The 17,484-nt window shown below is 38.1% G+C and overlaps 1 long non-coding RNA gene across 22 annotated transcripts in view; it reads right to left on the bottom strand.

Moving 5' to 3' along the window:
• LOC126075907 (uncharacterized) overlaps window positions 1-17,484 on the bottom strand; it is a 319,320-nt gene that overhangs the window by 207,147 nt on the left and 94,689 nt on the right. For 15 of the 22 annotated variants that reach the window (XR_007517338.1, XR_007517337.1, XR_007517341.1 and 12 more), the window contains 6 exons: window positions 7,639-7,772; window positions 6,925-7,033; window positions 6,221-6,414; window positions 5,533-5,717; window positions 4,771-4,898; window positions 4,203-4,331 (listed from right to left, as the gene is read on the bottom strand). This is a non-coding gene — a long non-coding RNA (uncharacterized LOC126075907). Of the gene's footprint in view, window positions 1-4,202; window positions 4,332-4,770; window positions 4,899-5,532; window positions 5,718-6,220; window positions 6,415-6,924; window positions 7,034-7,638; window positions 7,773-17,331; window positions 17,413-17,484 lie in introns of all 22 variants that reach the window. The other 7 variants (XR_007517342.1, XR_007517346.1, XR_007517343.1 and 4 more) reach the window with 7 other exon arrangements.

Raw genomic sequence — 17,484 nt, 5'->3', positions numbered from 1 at the left:
TGGTGGCTCAACGGTTAAGTGCTTGGCTGCTATTAGAGAGGTTGGCAGTTTGAACCTACCCAGCAGGTCCTCGTGAGAAAGATCTGGCGATCTGCTTCTGTAAAGATTACAGCCTAGAAAACTCTATGGTGAAGTTCTACTCTGTCACATGGGTCGCTATGGGTTGAAAATCTTTTCAACGGCACCTAACAACAATAGGGCCCATCAAACACACTGGGCATTAGAAGGAAGTAAGAAGAAGATGCATCTTGGCAATAAAAGCTGGCAACGGTGAAGGCACATACTTTCTTTTGTACAATTTTGCCTAGGATTAGCCACCATTCACTGGATAATAAGGTATCATATAGCAAAAGTGTGTATATCGGTATGTGTGTATATGCACACACACGTGATAAATAATAGTAATACTGCACATCACTGCTAACGTGTATTGACCTCTTTGCATATGCCAGGCACTGTGCTTAGCACTTTACACTCATTATCCATTTAATCTTCACAGCAACCCTATGGGGGTGAGTATGATTACTTTCCTCATTTTACAGATGAAGAAACAGGCTTAAAACTGTTCTTATTGCTAGTAAGCTGTGGAGCAGGAATTCAAAACCAGGCAATCCAACTGCAGCTTACCACTACATTTGTGCTCTAAACGTAAGGTGCAATGTTTTTATCTCACACACAAACACACACACACACACCCATAGCGAAGATACCAGAGCTGCCTACCCAATGAGTTTTTAATCTCCTGTCTTAACATACATCAAACACACAAAAATTGGACTAAGAAGGGAAAAATAAAATGGGTCATCTTCAGAAAAGTTGGGGAACAAGGAGGGAAAGAAGGAAAAGAGAAGGGCATAAATTTGTAAGTGTAGAGCATTTGTCAAAGGAAAACAAAAAAGAACCTTCTATATTTCTGAAACACCATGAAATGTAGCCTTCTAAAGCCTGACTAAGGTGCACCTGACCCAAGCCATGGTGTTTTCAATCACCTCCTATCCATGCAAAAGCTGGATGATGAATAAAGAAGACCAAAGAAGAATTGATGCCTTTGAATTGTGGTGTTGGTGAAGAATATTAAGTATACCATGAGTTGCCAAAAGAACGAACAAATCTGTTTTGGAAGAAGTACAACCAGAATGCTCATTAGAAGTGAGGATGGTGAGACTTAGTCTCATGTACTTTGGACATGCTATCTGGAGGGACCAGTCCCTGGAGGACATCATCCTTGGTAAAGTAGAAGGTCAGCAAAAAAAAAAAAAAAAATGAAGACCCTCAACAAGATGGATTAACACAGTGGCTACAACAAAGGGCTCAAGCATAGCAACTATTGAGAGGATGGCGCAGGGCTGGGCAGCATTTTGTTCTGTTGTACATAGGGTCACTATGAGTTGGAACTGGCTTGACAGTAACTAACCACAGCAAAGCCTGAAGGAATTGCTTTAAGCGTAACAAATACAAACTGCGATGGGGTCTTCTGCTAAATTATCTCTGACTAGCTAAAATCTCTGGGCAGAAAAATATATACAGTATCAGGTAATTACGATAATTTACAGTTCACCACTGTCAATTTGTCTGTCTCATGACCTTGCGTTTCTCTATTCTGTGCTTTTCAAACTTGGAGTGTCTGAGGTATGTGATAGTTGTGGGGGCAAAATAGTGGCTGGAACACAGCAGGTGCCCAATTATTGTGCTGGGAAAAAGTCATGTCACGAAAGGGCAAATGTGGCACACCTACCTCAAGTATCAACTTTACTCAAAAGTACATAAATTACAACATTATTCTTATAATAAAACAAAAACACTACACAACAAAATAGAATGCAAAACATGAGTGGACTTCTAAGCTGAAACTCAAAGCTTCAAATTAAAAATAGTCTTACTATGGTACCAGCTTAGGGCAGCACTCCCAATCCCTTAGGAGTCCTTGTTCTCTCCCTTGTACCACATTACTGAAAAATTTGGACAAGTGTATGCATACGAATGGGTATGTGTAGGTATTTGACCTGCATCATGGAGCATCACCTTTCATATTTAAAAATGAGTCTGCTCAAGAGGACTGTCATATGTCCCGTTAAAGGAAGGTGCGTCCTTCCTTTTAGCTGCAAGCTTATTAAGAGATAGCATAAAACGAAAAACAAAACCCATCACCATTGAGTTGATTCCCATTCAGCGACCCTATAGGACAGAGTAGAGCTGCCAGTTTTGGTTAGCAGATAGATGTAGCTCACTGTAGCTCTTAACCACTGTGCCACTGGGGTTCCAAGAGATAGCACAGCTGGCCCCTAAGAACTACAGTAGCTGAGAGGCAACTCCTTCCATCCTTTCCGTCCTCACAATGACACCTAACCTATTATTACATTTCATGCAATTATTTGATCCAAAACAAAAGAAAAACACTTTATTCTACAGCATTTTTCACTTAACAAATTAGAAAAAGTAATACACACACAAAATCAACCTTATTCCCCACACCCCAAATCCATGCCCCTATCACCACTATCCTGGGAAAGGGTGTTGAAAAACAGAAAGCTCCAGCTAAATAAACTTGACGCCTTACGTCGTCATAAGATAACTAGAAGTCCTTTTAGCACACTGAAGTGCAGCAGAAGTTAGTCATGTCGAGTGTTCCAAAGAACCTGGCATACCCATGGCAGCATCGCTTTAGTTATGCAGAGAAGAGCTTGGCATCTGAAACAGCTTGTACGTATCGATCCTAAACCTTTCTTGAAAAAATAAACAAGTATCAGAGATTCCTCATAAGCCCCAGGGGACATTTACAAATAGAAAATCTTCAACAACTTGAGTCCAAATTGGCTAAAGAATTTATCTAACTGCTGAAATAGATGGGACCTCGTGCCCTTGACAAGATCCTGGGTACAGTCATGGCATGGACCTCCATTGGCCTTTAATCATCCATATTTTTCTTGCTAACACTTCAAAGTATCTCTAAAAGTTATTTCGTTTTTTCACTGCACCCTCTGTTAACTTTTGATCCCGTCTCTTAAGAAATATCCTAACCATAGTCATACAACATAAAACAAAACAAACCACGGTTACACTCCTGAGTAAAATGCTGCAAACAGGGGTTCAAACTCAAATGAAAGAACAGGCTTTGTGTCAAATTTACTTCAATACATGGGCGTGTGGACACCGACTGAGGATATTTTGATTTATTTGCAAAATGAGTTATGATATGATCACAGTGATCTTAGCACTTTGGTATTCCCACTGTAAATGTATATTACATTCATCTGTCCTAGAAGACTCTTGTATACTAATCTTAAGCTTCCTTGAAAATACATATTCGGTATGAATGCAAACTGACAATATTCATTCCAATTTCACCACTGGCAGAGAAAATCCTCCCCAAGGAGACAATTCCACAGCTTGCTGCTGCTTGGGGAGAAGGACCAACACCTTTCTCACATTTTATGCTCCCTAAATTCATCCAAATTGACATGAGAAAAAAGCATCCAATACGGCAGACTGACAGGTCAAAAGGTCAAGGATCTATCTATATATAGCAATATGCTTTATGACATTTGTTTGATTAAGTGAGCTTTATAAAATATTTAATGAGGTTTATAAACCACTTAGGAAGTATTAATAAAATTAACAGAACAAACACAGTGTAATCAATGCTCAAGATCTTGTTCTAATAAAGGCAAACAATGACATAAAATGTAATGTTTAGGGCACTTCACAAACCGGTATGTTTGAATGGGAATTTTCACCCTACATACTTACCAGGAGGTATTTTTAACTTTTTTTAATCATTAAAACTATTTGGAATTTTTCTACTACATCCTATCCATCCTTTGCATGTTGGGTAGAAGGAGATAACCATTTGGGTTGACAAAACCCACCACAGTTAATCCTTGAAAGTAAAATTTCTGCATCTTACCCTGGTGGCATAGTGGTTAAGAGCTGCTGCTGCTAACCAAAAGGTCAGCATTTCGAATCTACCAGGCACTTCTTTGAAACCTGATTGGGCAGTTCAACTCTGTACTTTAGGGTCACTATGAGTCGGAATCGACTCGACACCAACGGGTTATAATCAGTGGTCACTGGGCACTTGATTAACTACCCAGGCATCTGGTTTCCAACCCACTTTCATTTCTCCACACAACTGGTGAAAAAGGGACATTAGACCAAGAACCGGAAGAAACAAAGTGTGCATTTTAATGCAGAAATGCTTTTACCTGTCATGCCTGCTGTGAATGAAATGGGCTGGGCTTTTAAAATGTTAGTCAGCTTAACTCCCAGTTGGTGGCACTGCGAAAATGTAGCCATGCAGTCTTATTGCTCTGTTTCTGTTCTTTAACTGTCAACTGGAATACAATAGAGGAGACAAAGGGAAACAAAAGAGAGATGGATCCAGAAAGAACCAGAAGAATGAAAACAAAGCAAGCAAAGAAAATTATAATGAGTCGAAGACATGGTTCTTGCCAAAGTTGGCTCCCAGAAGATTTTCATATTGAAGGTAATTAAGCTTCAATTAAATGCCACTTTCCCCCTCAGAAATTCATGTCTTTTACAAACCAAAAATTATCTAGTAGATATTAATCTTGCCACCTTTTAGGAAAAGTCAGATGATATGCTTAACCCAGAATGAGAATGGCTACTATCATGTTGCTCCGATGTGGAGATATATTTTACACATTGTAGAAGATTTTAGTATTAAGATAAAAGGTAATGATGTTGAAACACTAAAATTTTTGGACTACTAAGAGAGTACTTGACCACTTTAATGGATTATAGTATACGTACCAAATAAAGACGGCTAGACATATGAGTATCCTCACACTGTATCTATAGGCACCGGGAACTTTGTATATGTTCGTCTCCTCCAACAACTCTCCAGCATCCTTTGTACTGTCTGTTCTCATGCAAACATTCTATCATTACAAATAAACATAAGGCTGCCACTTACCATGAAATCTTTATTTCCTATTTTAACTTTGGAACAATTCAAAATATGTCATTGTCTTTGGTTTGTTCACATTTAAGAATTCCCACATCAAAAGTTAAACCTCTTCAAAGGTTAGAGGATAGCATGCCTTTTTTTTTTTCCCCTTAAGAATTAAAACCTACATAATTTATATTGTATTTAAATATTTTACATGGTATACCCAGTTACAGTTAACAAAGCTGCAAAGGATGGGAAAATTGTAAAAACGTGATTTATGCGTAAGTAAAATATGTTAAACAGCCATATTTTAAATGCCTTAAGTTGGTTACATTTTAAACAATGTATACTATCCACCACCACCACCCGCTGCCGTCAAGTCGATTCTGACTATAGCGACCCTATAGGACAGAGTAGAACTGCGTGATAGAGTTTCCAAACTGCCGACCTCTTGGTTAGCAGCTGTAGCACTTAACCACTACACCACCAGGGTTTCCAGTGTATACTAGGCTGTATATTAGAGGTTTCTGCATCAAATTGATAAATGGAAATTTTAAGGGATTGAGATGATAATAAATGAAATCAAACGTAACCTCATTTTATAAGACATGATAAAATCTTACCTCATCAGACGGAAGACCTAGATGTTGCATTTTCTCTGTCTTTTTATTAAAAATGCAGTAGCAGCCTTCTAACAGACAGTTTTTCTTATAGAATGTTGTCTTTGCGTATAATCTGAGTCAGGACGTTAATGAGATGATTCAAAGTTAGACTCAAAACAACTTTTTTGATCGTTGTTTTAGTCTCTCTGGAAGTTCAGGATAAAGAAAAATGAGTAAGAATTATTCGCTGGCCAGCAAAAAGAAAATTTATTTTTAAGTAATTCTATATATTACCATGAACTTGCTAGCATTTTATATTTTAACTTTCTCGTAATCAATTTCTATCTACCCCCAGACAAAGTAAGTTGATAATTTGGCAATTTTCTACTTTGAGGACTGAATTGTTTTCCTTGGTCATCTATTCTGTTCAAATTCATTATAAAAATGACCAATTTACCACCTCACTTCACATGAGGAAGACAATACTACAGAATGTGGGTACCAGGGTAGAACAACCAAATGCTACCTGGGGACAGATGAGCACGCTATAGCATGTGCGAATAACTTAAATCGCTCTAATTATCCTTTTGCTTATAAAACCATTTCTATACTCCCCATTATGGATTCCAAAAACATATACTTGCAAGCAAGACCCATTAGCATACATCGTTTTTTACTGCTAGGAGCCAACTCAAAATCAATTTCTTACCTTGTAGAGAGATGGTGCAACACGGGATCATAACAGGATGAGCGATGCATAAAATGTTCTTCAGCTGACTTCCCATGGGATTTATCCTTCCAAACCTAGGAATGCCATCTGCCTGAGTGGATGGAATGCTACGCAATGTGGTAAAACAGCCGATGCATTATGTAGTTGTTTGACTTTGAGAAATCTAGAAGAAACTGTAAAATAAGTAAACAAGCAAGCATGTGTCTAAAATTTATGGTACGAATTACCTAGAAAGCACTCAGATAAATACAGAAGATTAGTAATAGGCTCATATTTTTAAGTGTGACTGTGTAAATAACATGCTTTTTTTTTTTTTAAAGCTGAAGGAGTATGCATTTGTGGTTATAGTTTTAAGGGAGAGAATGTTTTATATTGTGTCAAGCAAGTATTCCACACAGAAAGCACTGCATTTGAATTACAGACAAAATGTTGGTCAAATGGTCATTTTTTTTTCATTAGTCTCCAAAGAAATAAAGAAAAGAAGTAAATCTAACAAATACATGAGAAAATTTTATATGCCAAAATTCTAATTTAATTTTCTATTTGTTTATTTGAAAACAAATTGTCACTAATTTCATAAAGGCATAGTTTCAAATCAGACTTGTTTCTAATCTAAATTTAGCCTCCATTCCTGCTGTCATATTTCTTCAGGCATGAGAGGGAAAATCAATGCCTCTACTCACCTTTGCAAGAATTTCACTGCCAAGTCTCCATCGTTCTATGGCATCCAATAATCTGTGGCTCGGTATTGATTTTTCTATGACACCTGTAGAAACAGCCTCTCCTTCCTTTCTAACAAAATATAGCAACAAAAATCTTGTAGATTCTGAATGAATTAACCACAGGCTATTCTGCACAAACTTCGTCCTGTCAGGAAATGTGGTTTACACTTTCTAAAAATGTTGCCCTTATATGATTTTTCTGCACCATTTAACAACTTTCTAAAGATAATGTGAACATAAATTTTTAAAGAGAATTCGAATGTAAATTCGCAGGTCTCTTGCAGCTAACTCATACATTACAGGTAGCATTTAATTTTCTAAGGAAATAGACAAATAACATTTATTTTTCTAAGGAATAAGCCCTATCAAAGTTCAACCCCCATTTCAAAATATCTCCAAAATCAAAACCCTTTTTGAATATGAAAAAACCACAATCAGGCCTTTAAAAATCCAAAGGTTTAATAGCAAACACTGATCTACATAGAGGCCTCTCCTGGGCAATGAAGAAGAGTGTACCAAATCCTAGGAGAGAGGGTGGCTTAAACTTTTGGATGTATTTTACAGCATTAAAAGAGTTGAGTAAACAAAGACAAGAGCCACCAGCCTTCCCACTCTCCTTAACAAATGCAAAAAAAAAAAAAAAGGTAAGTCAAGGTTTCAGCATTCTTCACACACCTCAAAGGTGTTTGTTTCACCCTGGGCAGACTTCTTGGGAGATGCCTGAGTATATTCCCTGCAGCCACTCTGCGCTCTATGGAGTAACTACGGTTGGCAACCTACACCATCACTCTCTCCATAAGCCTGAGAATCTGCAAAATAAAAATGCAGCTTTAAAAAAAAAAATCCTTTACATGTGCTTTTCCCAGTAAAATCCTAGAGAAGAAAACGTAAATCAGCTTGTTTCCCACCAATATAAGTGACATCTTGGTTACAAGTGACACGATCATGCTGCACTCTGACAGGTTCCGTGTTAAGACCTGACAGATATAAACCTGCAAGAACAACCTCCTTGCCACAGAGATTTAAGCTCATGTTAAAACTTTGACTTGATAGTCCCTTGATTAGCTCGTGCAACAGTGTGCATTGCTGTCCTTCAAGTTCATTATAAATTATGTTATTTTTCACATTACTGTCAATTTAAGCTCAGCTTTACTTAGACACAGGCATTTTAACTGCTCATCCACTCTGTGCACATTTTTGAGCTAAAGAATTAGAACAATCCAAACTCCAGATTTCAAGGGAGAAGTTCCATTGTTTATCAGGCCATGTCTACACTGGCTGAGCAAAGCGCTCTGTTCAGAAGGAGAAGCGCCTTTGGCAGCTAGAGTCCACATAGCTGACCCATGGACACCTGGATGGAGCTTCTTCACCTAATTACACAAGTGCAACGAGATTACTACACATCTGATGAAAATGAGCCATGATGACAAAAAAGTATGTCATGATTGTTGAACTACTGAATTTACATGCTAGTCATTTAGAATGTAATTCAAAGAAGAATGCTTACACTTTATAAGAGATGATGAATATGGGTATTGAAATATTTGATAACATTTGGTTTAACCTAAGGTATATTATTCCCAAACAAAACAATGCTGGCACATTTGTAAAATTCAATGCTTTCTTCTAACTAGTCTAGATTAAGCTTACAACTCAATATTTATGGGGTGAAAAATCTTCAGAGGTCAAGTAACCAAAAAGATTATTTAAATCTCATAAAAAATGAGTCAAAATGTTAATCAATATTTTGTAGGAAACATTTACCATCTTCAGAATTGCACCATCAAGATCTGGAACCACTGTGGGCGCATTCTATTCTGGTGACTACGAAATGCCCTCAAATCATCTTGAACATTGAGATTTTTTCACCAATTTTTAGAATAAGAAGAGGTTTAGCAGAAACATTCTACTAACAGCTATGAAATTATAGGCTTCCCCTTCTATCTACCCAAACACACTCCACCCTGTGAAATAATAGATACAGCACTAATCACCGTGGAATCTTTCCAGGCTTCCCTTTTCAATGAGCTGGTGGAGGTGGACCAAATTGCCTTGAAGGAATAAAGCCACTCTCACCCCGTGAATGTCCTTAAACAGTCTGAGAGCATCTGCTTTGACTTTTTGAAGAAAGCATGATGAAGATTCATATGTGTAGGAATCTACCAGGATTGCGATCTATGAGCTGTATTGCCCCAAAATAAATTAGTGAGCTCAAACTCCAAACCCCAGCCTTCCTAATCACTTGGATTTTGCAGAAAGGAGTATCTCACCTTTCTTTTTTTCTTTGTCACTCCTGGTTTCACGTTTTCAAGATAATAATTGTGCAATTTGGATGCTAAATTTCCCTTTTATTGGGCATAAAATTCCAACTACAGACAAAGTCATGGTAACACGTTAATTATTTGATTATTTTTTAAATTACCATTCGAATTACAATAACAAAAGAAATTTAGGTCATCTAAGAATAGCCTTATTTAGCAAAGTCCATCAAACATAAATTGAATCTAGTATCTTCCTTTCCTATATAAAAAACCTACGAAGGTCTAAATATAATACTACTGTAAATTTCTTTGCCACACATGGTGTGAGCACTTCATGATGTTGGTGAGGATAATGTTGAAGATGATGGATGATGACGATAGCAAACACCTTCACGGTACTTTGTTCTGGGCACTGTTGTAAATGGTTTATATACGTTAACTCATTTAATCCCCACAACAACCCTATAAGGCAGGTACTATTATTCCCATTTTACAGATGAGGAAATAGAATCACAGAGACAGTAAGTAACTTGCTCAGGCTCAGGAATAGTAAGTGGTAGAGCTGGGATTTGAATCTAGACAGTCTGGTTCCAGAGGCCTTGCTCTTATGTAACTTCTTTTTGCCTGAGCCATGGTAACAAAACCAATATGTCATTATGTATAGAGATTTATATTACAAGGTGATTTCTTTACATTGGCTCTTTTCTTCCTTGCAATTAAAATTTTATAAACTGTTCCAGCCTCCATGCTCATTTTCCTACTTCTTATGCATAGGCATTTTTCTTCCATATTGAACCAGACTCTTTTTCTTTCAGAATAACTTAGATGCACTCAGAGGGAAATTTATTTTCACTGATCATTTCAGGGTATCACTTACTCCTTTAGAACTTAAATTCTGGGAGATGCTTACTGAATGTGGAAAATATCAAATAATAAAGGAATTGTAAAAATAAAATAATGAAATCAGGCCTCTGAATAGAGCATGTATTTAATTTGTAGCCTCATGGAATCAGGCCTCCTGAGGTGATATCCTGATGCTACCTTTTTCTAATTGGATAATCTCTCCATGATTTAGTTTCTTCATCTATAAAATAGGAAGAAAAATAGCATTACCTCTTAGGGTTGTGAGGATTAAATAAATGAATCCATGTAAAATGCTTAACACAGTGCTTGGCACATAACAAGCACTCAATAAGTACAAGCTACTATTATTACAGAAACCCTGGTGGTGTAGTTGTTAAGTGCTATGGCTGCTAACCAAAGAGCCAGCAGTTTGAATCCGCCAGGCGCTTCTTGGAAACTCTATGGGGCAGTTCTACCTTGTCCCACAGGGTCGCTTTGAGTCGGAATCGACTCAACGGCACTGAGTTTGGTTTTGGTTTTTTTTTTTTTTTTTGGTTTTACTATTGTTATGGCATTTAGTTTATATAGATTAGCTTTCAGCTGCAAGTAAGCGCTAAAAATTAAAAGTTGACATTTTTAGTGTGAAAGAATACAGATTTTAGGAAAATCAGTTGTAGTCAATTTCACTTTCAAAGTTCACTGCCATTTATATCTTGACAAATAATTTTATTCCCTGTTCTTGGAGAGAACATAGGAAAATAAAAAAATATGATAGAACCACCTAAAAAGTCATTAGAGCGTTCTTACACTGTCATCAGACATAAATCTAATGAACCAGGGGTAAATTTTTCAATGTGGTAAGGTTTTAAGTAGCATAGAAAAGATGGTTTGCTTAATGTGCATGTTTTTCTATCATAGCCCAGATTTCTGCACATAGAGTGACTTAAGTGAAATCAGTCTGTAGTGCAGCGATGAAATTTTAACAATTCTGCAACTCAACAGTAGTAAAGCTTTCCTTACATTCAGCTGGCCCATTCCTTTCTTTGCCCTTTTCCTTCTTTATCGTCTAAAACATTAGGTTTAACCTTCAGATCCAACTGTCAGAAGCCACATGGGTGATTTAGGCATGGCTGGTTAGGAACCTGAAACAAAAATTCCCATTCCAAAGAGAGATGCAAGTACTAGAAGAAAATGACTCGCTGAATGCCTGCTTGCATAGAGCTATTTGGTAAGTGGTATACAAAGAAAACAGAACAGATTGAAGCCTTTTTCCCTTCCGTTCTAAAGTGGGCACTGTCATCAGAGAGAAAGCAAAAAGCTCAGAAGCCCAGCAGGAGAAACATGGAGAAGCTATTCTAGGTAAAGTTCACACCTTCGCCTGCATAACCCCAGAATGCCCTGAACTGCCCTTTTGTGGTCTAGGTGCCACGGGACTTAAAAAACATTTGCGAGACCCCAAGGGGCTGGCAGTGAGGACACGAGCCTTTGCCTCATCCAGCCAGACATCGCATATTCTTTGGCAGTCCTGAGGGAAAGGAAATCTTGATGTGTAAAGTAGCACTTCGGTTGAGATTTAAAATTTTGAATAAAAAGGTTACTGTATAACCTAACGTGGGCTAAAAAAGTAGACGGAAAGAGGCATGCTGAGACAAAGCACACAAGGTCTCAATTTCCATCCTAGAACTGCCTGTGGACGCTCCTCACTATCAACATTCAGGCCTCTCCTCAGACCACACGGACTCATAAACTCATAGACAAGAAGCAACTCATTTTGAAATGAGACCTTAGCAATAACCAGCCTCCAGTTTTCTAGCAGCAGACAGCATGTCCCAGGCTTAATCCTGTGTCTAAAGTCTCAGTGAGTAGGGGGCAGTTCCGGGATTATAACCAGTGGAAGTAGGAGGTGGTTGAAGCATCAGAGAAGAAATACATTTCCTGATAGCAATGGGATTATTAGAAAATGGAAAGGCCAGGAAAGAAACAATGACTTCTACCGGCGAGAGAGACCAGCAGCCTCAGCTGTGAATTACAGACACAGACAAGAGAGGCAAGGAGAGAAGACTGCTGTCCTCGCATCCTGCAACCACGTGGATGTGGAGAACGTGGGGCCCTGAGGAGCTAAACAGTGTAATCTGGTTTCTTACTTGAGATTGATTACAAGCCACTCATGGCAGAGGGAATGGGTGGTTTCAGCAAATTTGTGGGGAAGTTATCAGATGCTCAGGCTTTCTATCTTTGAGCACCATTCAGTCACTTGTGCACGGTGCCAGACACAAAATTATTCGCGACAAACATCAGAACCTGCTGCGGCTACTGCTGCTGTTTCACACCCTCTGGGTTTCTCCAACCCATCAAACCTGTTTTCAGATTTTCTTACCAAAATACAAAATTCTTATTTTCTCATAGCAGTCTCATTTTTTTCTTATTGGAACATGTTTGGGTCTCAGTTAACCCCTTGCCGTCGAGTCGATTCTGACTCATAGTGACCCTGTAGGATAGAGTAGAACTGCCCCATAGGGTTTCCAAGGAACAGCTGGTAGAGTCGATCTGCCCACCTTTTGGACAGCAGCTGAGCTCTTAACCACGGTGCCACTCAGTTAAGGCCTTTTATATATTTTAACTGAAATTAATTTTTAAAAGATCCCACTTATTTCATATCATATACAAATTCCAACAATGACTTTGATGTCCCAACACCATATAATTACATGGGAAGTTAACAAAAGCAGAGGTGGTGGGTTCTACCCAGTGGCTAACCGGCCACTCCACAGGCCTGCTGTCAGTTTTCCTTACCTTTTTTTTTTTTTTTTTTTAATGATTCCCCATACACATTCAACCCAGGTGATTTGGTTCTTAACAAAATAAATGTGAATTAATTCTAATCATAAATCTCAATAAGACAACACTTTACATGCTCTCAGATGCTCTAAAAGCAAAACTTATCTTTTCCTGTGGTGAAACTGGACATTCTTTTCTTTTGAACCTTGATTGTTTCATCTCTGCAATTTTTACATAATGAAGCAATTTGCATATCTGCCTATCAGTGAGGTCAGAGGGGACAGAACTGTAATCTCAAGCTTCCCATACTCTTACTTCCATTTCATAGATATATTCTATTCATCCCTTTTTGTTCGCAAGTTTTATACTTTCACAGAACTATAAATTGGATAGCACGACATCAAGCTTGATCTTACCATTACGCTTGATTGTTCAAAATTACACTAGTCCCAGAATGTTGACAGAATTCCTTTCAATATTTCCTCTGTTCCTTTATTAAGTGGCAGTGCCATATCTAAAGAATGAGCATTTCTGGGGCCACTCATTTGAGTCTTTGAAGACTGACATCACATTAAATTTTTTCCTCCAATCTTCTCCTATTCTCTCGATCCTCAGTATACTTGACATGTCAGAAATAATTATAAGTGGCTCAGTAAATACCAGAGACACTTCTCTTTACTATTCCAGACCGGATGAGCACAGGGTCATTTTGTTATCAGCTTTGTTCTAGTTGGATATTCGCGCTGAGCGTCAGGATGATCTCATGAAAGAGCAGCGGCGTGCCCCAATGGCTTAGACTCTGTCTCTGGATCCAGGCTTACCTCCCAGACACTGTTTGTTCCTTCTAGATGATATTAATGGTGACGGCACATCTCCCACCAAGATGCCCCTCATGCTTCAGGTGCCACTCTCGTATGAGCATACTCAAGATAGTGGCTTTTCTACTTCACTTGTTAATATTAGGTCAGGTTTTAAAAGCAGATTTCTGGTTAAAAAGCAAAAAAATTAACAAGTGGGAAGCAATGATGAAGCCTCGCATTTAACACTCTTATTTCACACTGTCTCTTTAGAATGGGCACTGCCTGTTCTTTTCATCAGACAAAGGCAGAAAACCTGTTTTATATTCATGGTAAATGGTGGACACCTGCACCTATATTTCCTTTCAAAGCTTATGATTCTCATATATGGTAAGAAGCTGTTACAAAGGGTCCGGCTTTATAAGGGTATTGGTTGTACTGAAGGATAAATAAAGCTGTCTCTCTACAGAACGACGCATTCTATGCACCTCTCTTCAGGTGGGTGACATGCAATGCAAGGTCAGGGGCACCATTGCTTTTTGCTGATAATCAAGGTTACAACAAATTTTCTGAGTTTCACTTGCTGGTTATATCAGCTCCTGTGGCGAGGCAGAGAAAAGAAATATTGCCAGATATGCCTACAAGGAGAGAAGTCGAAGGCTGGCTGAAGCCCCTTTACACAAATTCTAAGAGACTGTTTTCAGAGACGACACTGGCTTGATGGGAAAAGTTCTTGACTGGGAAAGATGGAGTTGGCGTCTTTCCTGCCACTGTTAGCTGCGTGGCTTTGAGCAAACCACTTATGCTCCTTGAAGTTTATTTTACAAAATGGTGATAATAATACCTTTGGGGGCATACCTAATAGTTCAATTAGATAACATATATGACAATGAGAACATTGGTTTATAACACGCCGTCAAACAAATGGTCAGCATCATTTTCCTCAAATAATGCCCTACAATTAACCAGCAAATAAATTCAGGGCCATGATCACAAACCAGAAATCTAAAAGGAAATCTGTATTTAATAAAACCATACTTATTTAGTTTTAGGAAGAGGGCTTTCTTCTAAAGAAATATTACTGTTACTAAATTTATTCTTATGTTTATATCCTGTATAAAAAACCAAACCAAATCTGTCGCTATGGAGTCAGTTCATGGCAACTCGATGTGTTACAGAGTAGAACTGCCTCATAGGGTTTCCTTGGCTGTAATCTTTATGGAAGGAATCCTCTAGGCCTTTCTTCTGCAGAACCACTGGGTGGATTTGAACCACCAATCTTCAGGTTAGTAGTCAACTGCAAATCACTTGTGTCACCCGAGCTCCTTAGATTTTATACACAGGTGACCAATTTTCAAAAAATGAAAATGCACTAAAATATTCTAAACTATGTACAGACTAGACATAAATTAATACTTCTTAATAATTCAGGAGGCTTTTTATTGTCTTACTGCACCTAAGGGTCGTAATTATGATTATCAGTGGCTAATTTAACTAGAGAAATGGATGGAATCCAAATGACTCTATGATATAACTGAGAATAAATTTTAGGACTTAATCCATGCAATCCATTTTTAATACTGTCATATCAGAAAAGTAGCACGACCTCAATAATTCTAAGTTATGTGCCTTGAGCTTTTGGGTAATAAGGGGATATTAGCCACAGCACAAATCTCTACATTCTAAGAGATAACCAAGCACGTTGCCCAAACATAGTGCCTTTTAGGTAGAGGTCAAGGCTAGGAGTTCTACTTCTCTGACCCTGAAGTGTTAGATGTGGAAATAGCAGTAAGAAGTCGAGATGTGAAATACAGAGGAAATAATAAGACTCATTGATGGAGTTGTCATAAATCAAATGAATTAAAACTTGAGGAAGGCTTTGTAAGCTATATGGTGCTAGACAAATGTAAGGTGTCATAATAATTTTTAATATGAATAATCATACCCAGTTTATAGTGGAAGTTATATAAAAACCCATATGCATATGTACATAACATAAAAAACAAAAATACACACACATATATCTACATAGCTTGAAAAAGAAATTTTTTCTTTTCAAATGATGATACATTCATTGCTCCATCATCCAATTCTTGCTCTCTCTTTCACCTCATCTTTCAGCCAACATGAGTGATATGTATAGTCTATCCTTGTTTTCTTTCTTTTTTTTCCCCCCATAGTTTGACACCATTGGAATAAATGAACACATCTCATGGAGGATAGGGCTGCAAGCAAATTCTGAAATTTTAAAAATAGCTGTCTCTGAATAGTAAGGTGCAAAGGTTTGTGCATACAGGAGGCTAAAGATACTCTTTGTTAATATGGCTCAAAGCATGTAGCATTTATGGTGAGGATGGTAGAATATTCTGAAAGTTGAACATCTGAACAATGTATCTGTAGGATGCCACTGTCACAAAAGGCAGGCACGTGTCAGAATGATCTCTACTTCTGAACTTGGCCATCTGAATTGTCCCCTTGAAATGAAAAAAATCTACGCGTGTGTGTGCATGCATGTGAGGGCATGAGTCCTTATGGCTATATAATTATGAACGCATGGAGTTATACAAAAATATATCACCATAAGTATGGAGCATACATTTGGCAAAGTGCAGTAAAGCTTCCCAACACTATCGATAGTTATTCGTGAGCCACTTAAAAGTAAAACCAGATTAATAAAAGTAGACATTCGTTTTCCCAGCACAGGAAGGGCTCCTCAATTAATTACCAAAAGCATTTTTGGAATGCTTACTATAAGCACAGCACAATTGTTAGTGCTTAAGGGAAGAGAGAAGAAAAGTATACAATGGTTATACAATTGGTGGTATATTCATAAACAGAATGAAGGAGATTTATATCTGTCAGGATAGAATGATCACATTATATATTTTAAGTGAGAAAGCAACATGTATAACATTAAGTATAATGTAGTCCCACTTGCATTCTACACACACACAGAAGAAATCTAAAAGTCAAAGACCAATATGCTAAAGTGGTTCACTCCGGGGAAAACCAGCTGTGATCAGGTCGACTCCGAGACACAGCAACCCCATGTGTGTCAGAGCAGAACTGCGCTCCACGGGATTTTCAATGGCTATTTTTTCAAAAATAGATCACCAGGCCTTTCTTCTGGGCTGCCTCTGGGTAGACTTGAATCTCCAACATATCAATTAACAGCTGAGTGTGTTTACTGTCTGCACCACCCAGGGACTCTATTTTCCCCTGGGAAGTTTAATTGGGGAAAGAGAGGATGGAAAAGGTGGGGGGTGATTCCTTTGCACTCTTTACACTTCAGTGTGATTGTTACTATCTTTTACAATTATTTTTTAAATAAACAAAAGAAATGAAGTCATGGTCCCTCTACTTGGGAGGAGCCCTACTGGCACAACGATTAGGCACTCTGCTACTAAGCGAAGGTTGGCATTTCAAACCCATCTAGCAGCCCTGCAACAGAAAGATCTGAAGATCTGCTCCCATCAAGATTACAGCCTAGAAAACCCTATGGGGCAGTTCTACTCTGTCACATTCGGTCACTGAGTTGAAATCAACTCAAAGATGCCTAACAGCAACTACCACCTACACTCTGAAAACACTGAGTGTAATTACAGGTCTTTCAAAATCTAGTCTAGTGTTACTGATGTCGGTCACATAGGTCTATAGAAGAAATATTTTTTAATTGATGAAAATAGTACCTTTTCTGGCATCTGGCCGCTTCTCTTCACAAGCACTTCCAAAGCTTCACCCAGCACATTATACCCATGTTAACCTCAAATCTAAAGAGTAGAAAACACTATTAAATCTATCATGCTTTCAGCCCACGTTCACAGCAAAAAGGGCTTTTCTTC

The sequence above is a fragment of the Elephas maximus genome, chromosome 4 (assembly GCF_024166365.1).
Source record: "Elephas maximus indicus isolate mEleMax1 chromosome 4, mEleMax1 primary haplotype, whole genome shotgun sequence".
Taxonomy (NCBI): Eukaryota; Metazoa; Chordata; class Mammalia; order Proboscidea; family Elephantidae; genus Elephas; species Elephas maximus.
The sequence above is the reverse complement of the archived record's forward strand: the minus strand, read 5'-3'. Positions and strand labels throughout refer to the sequence as shown.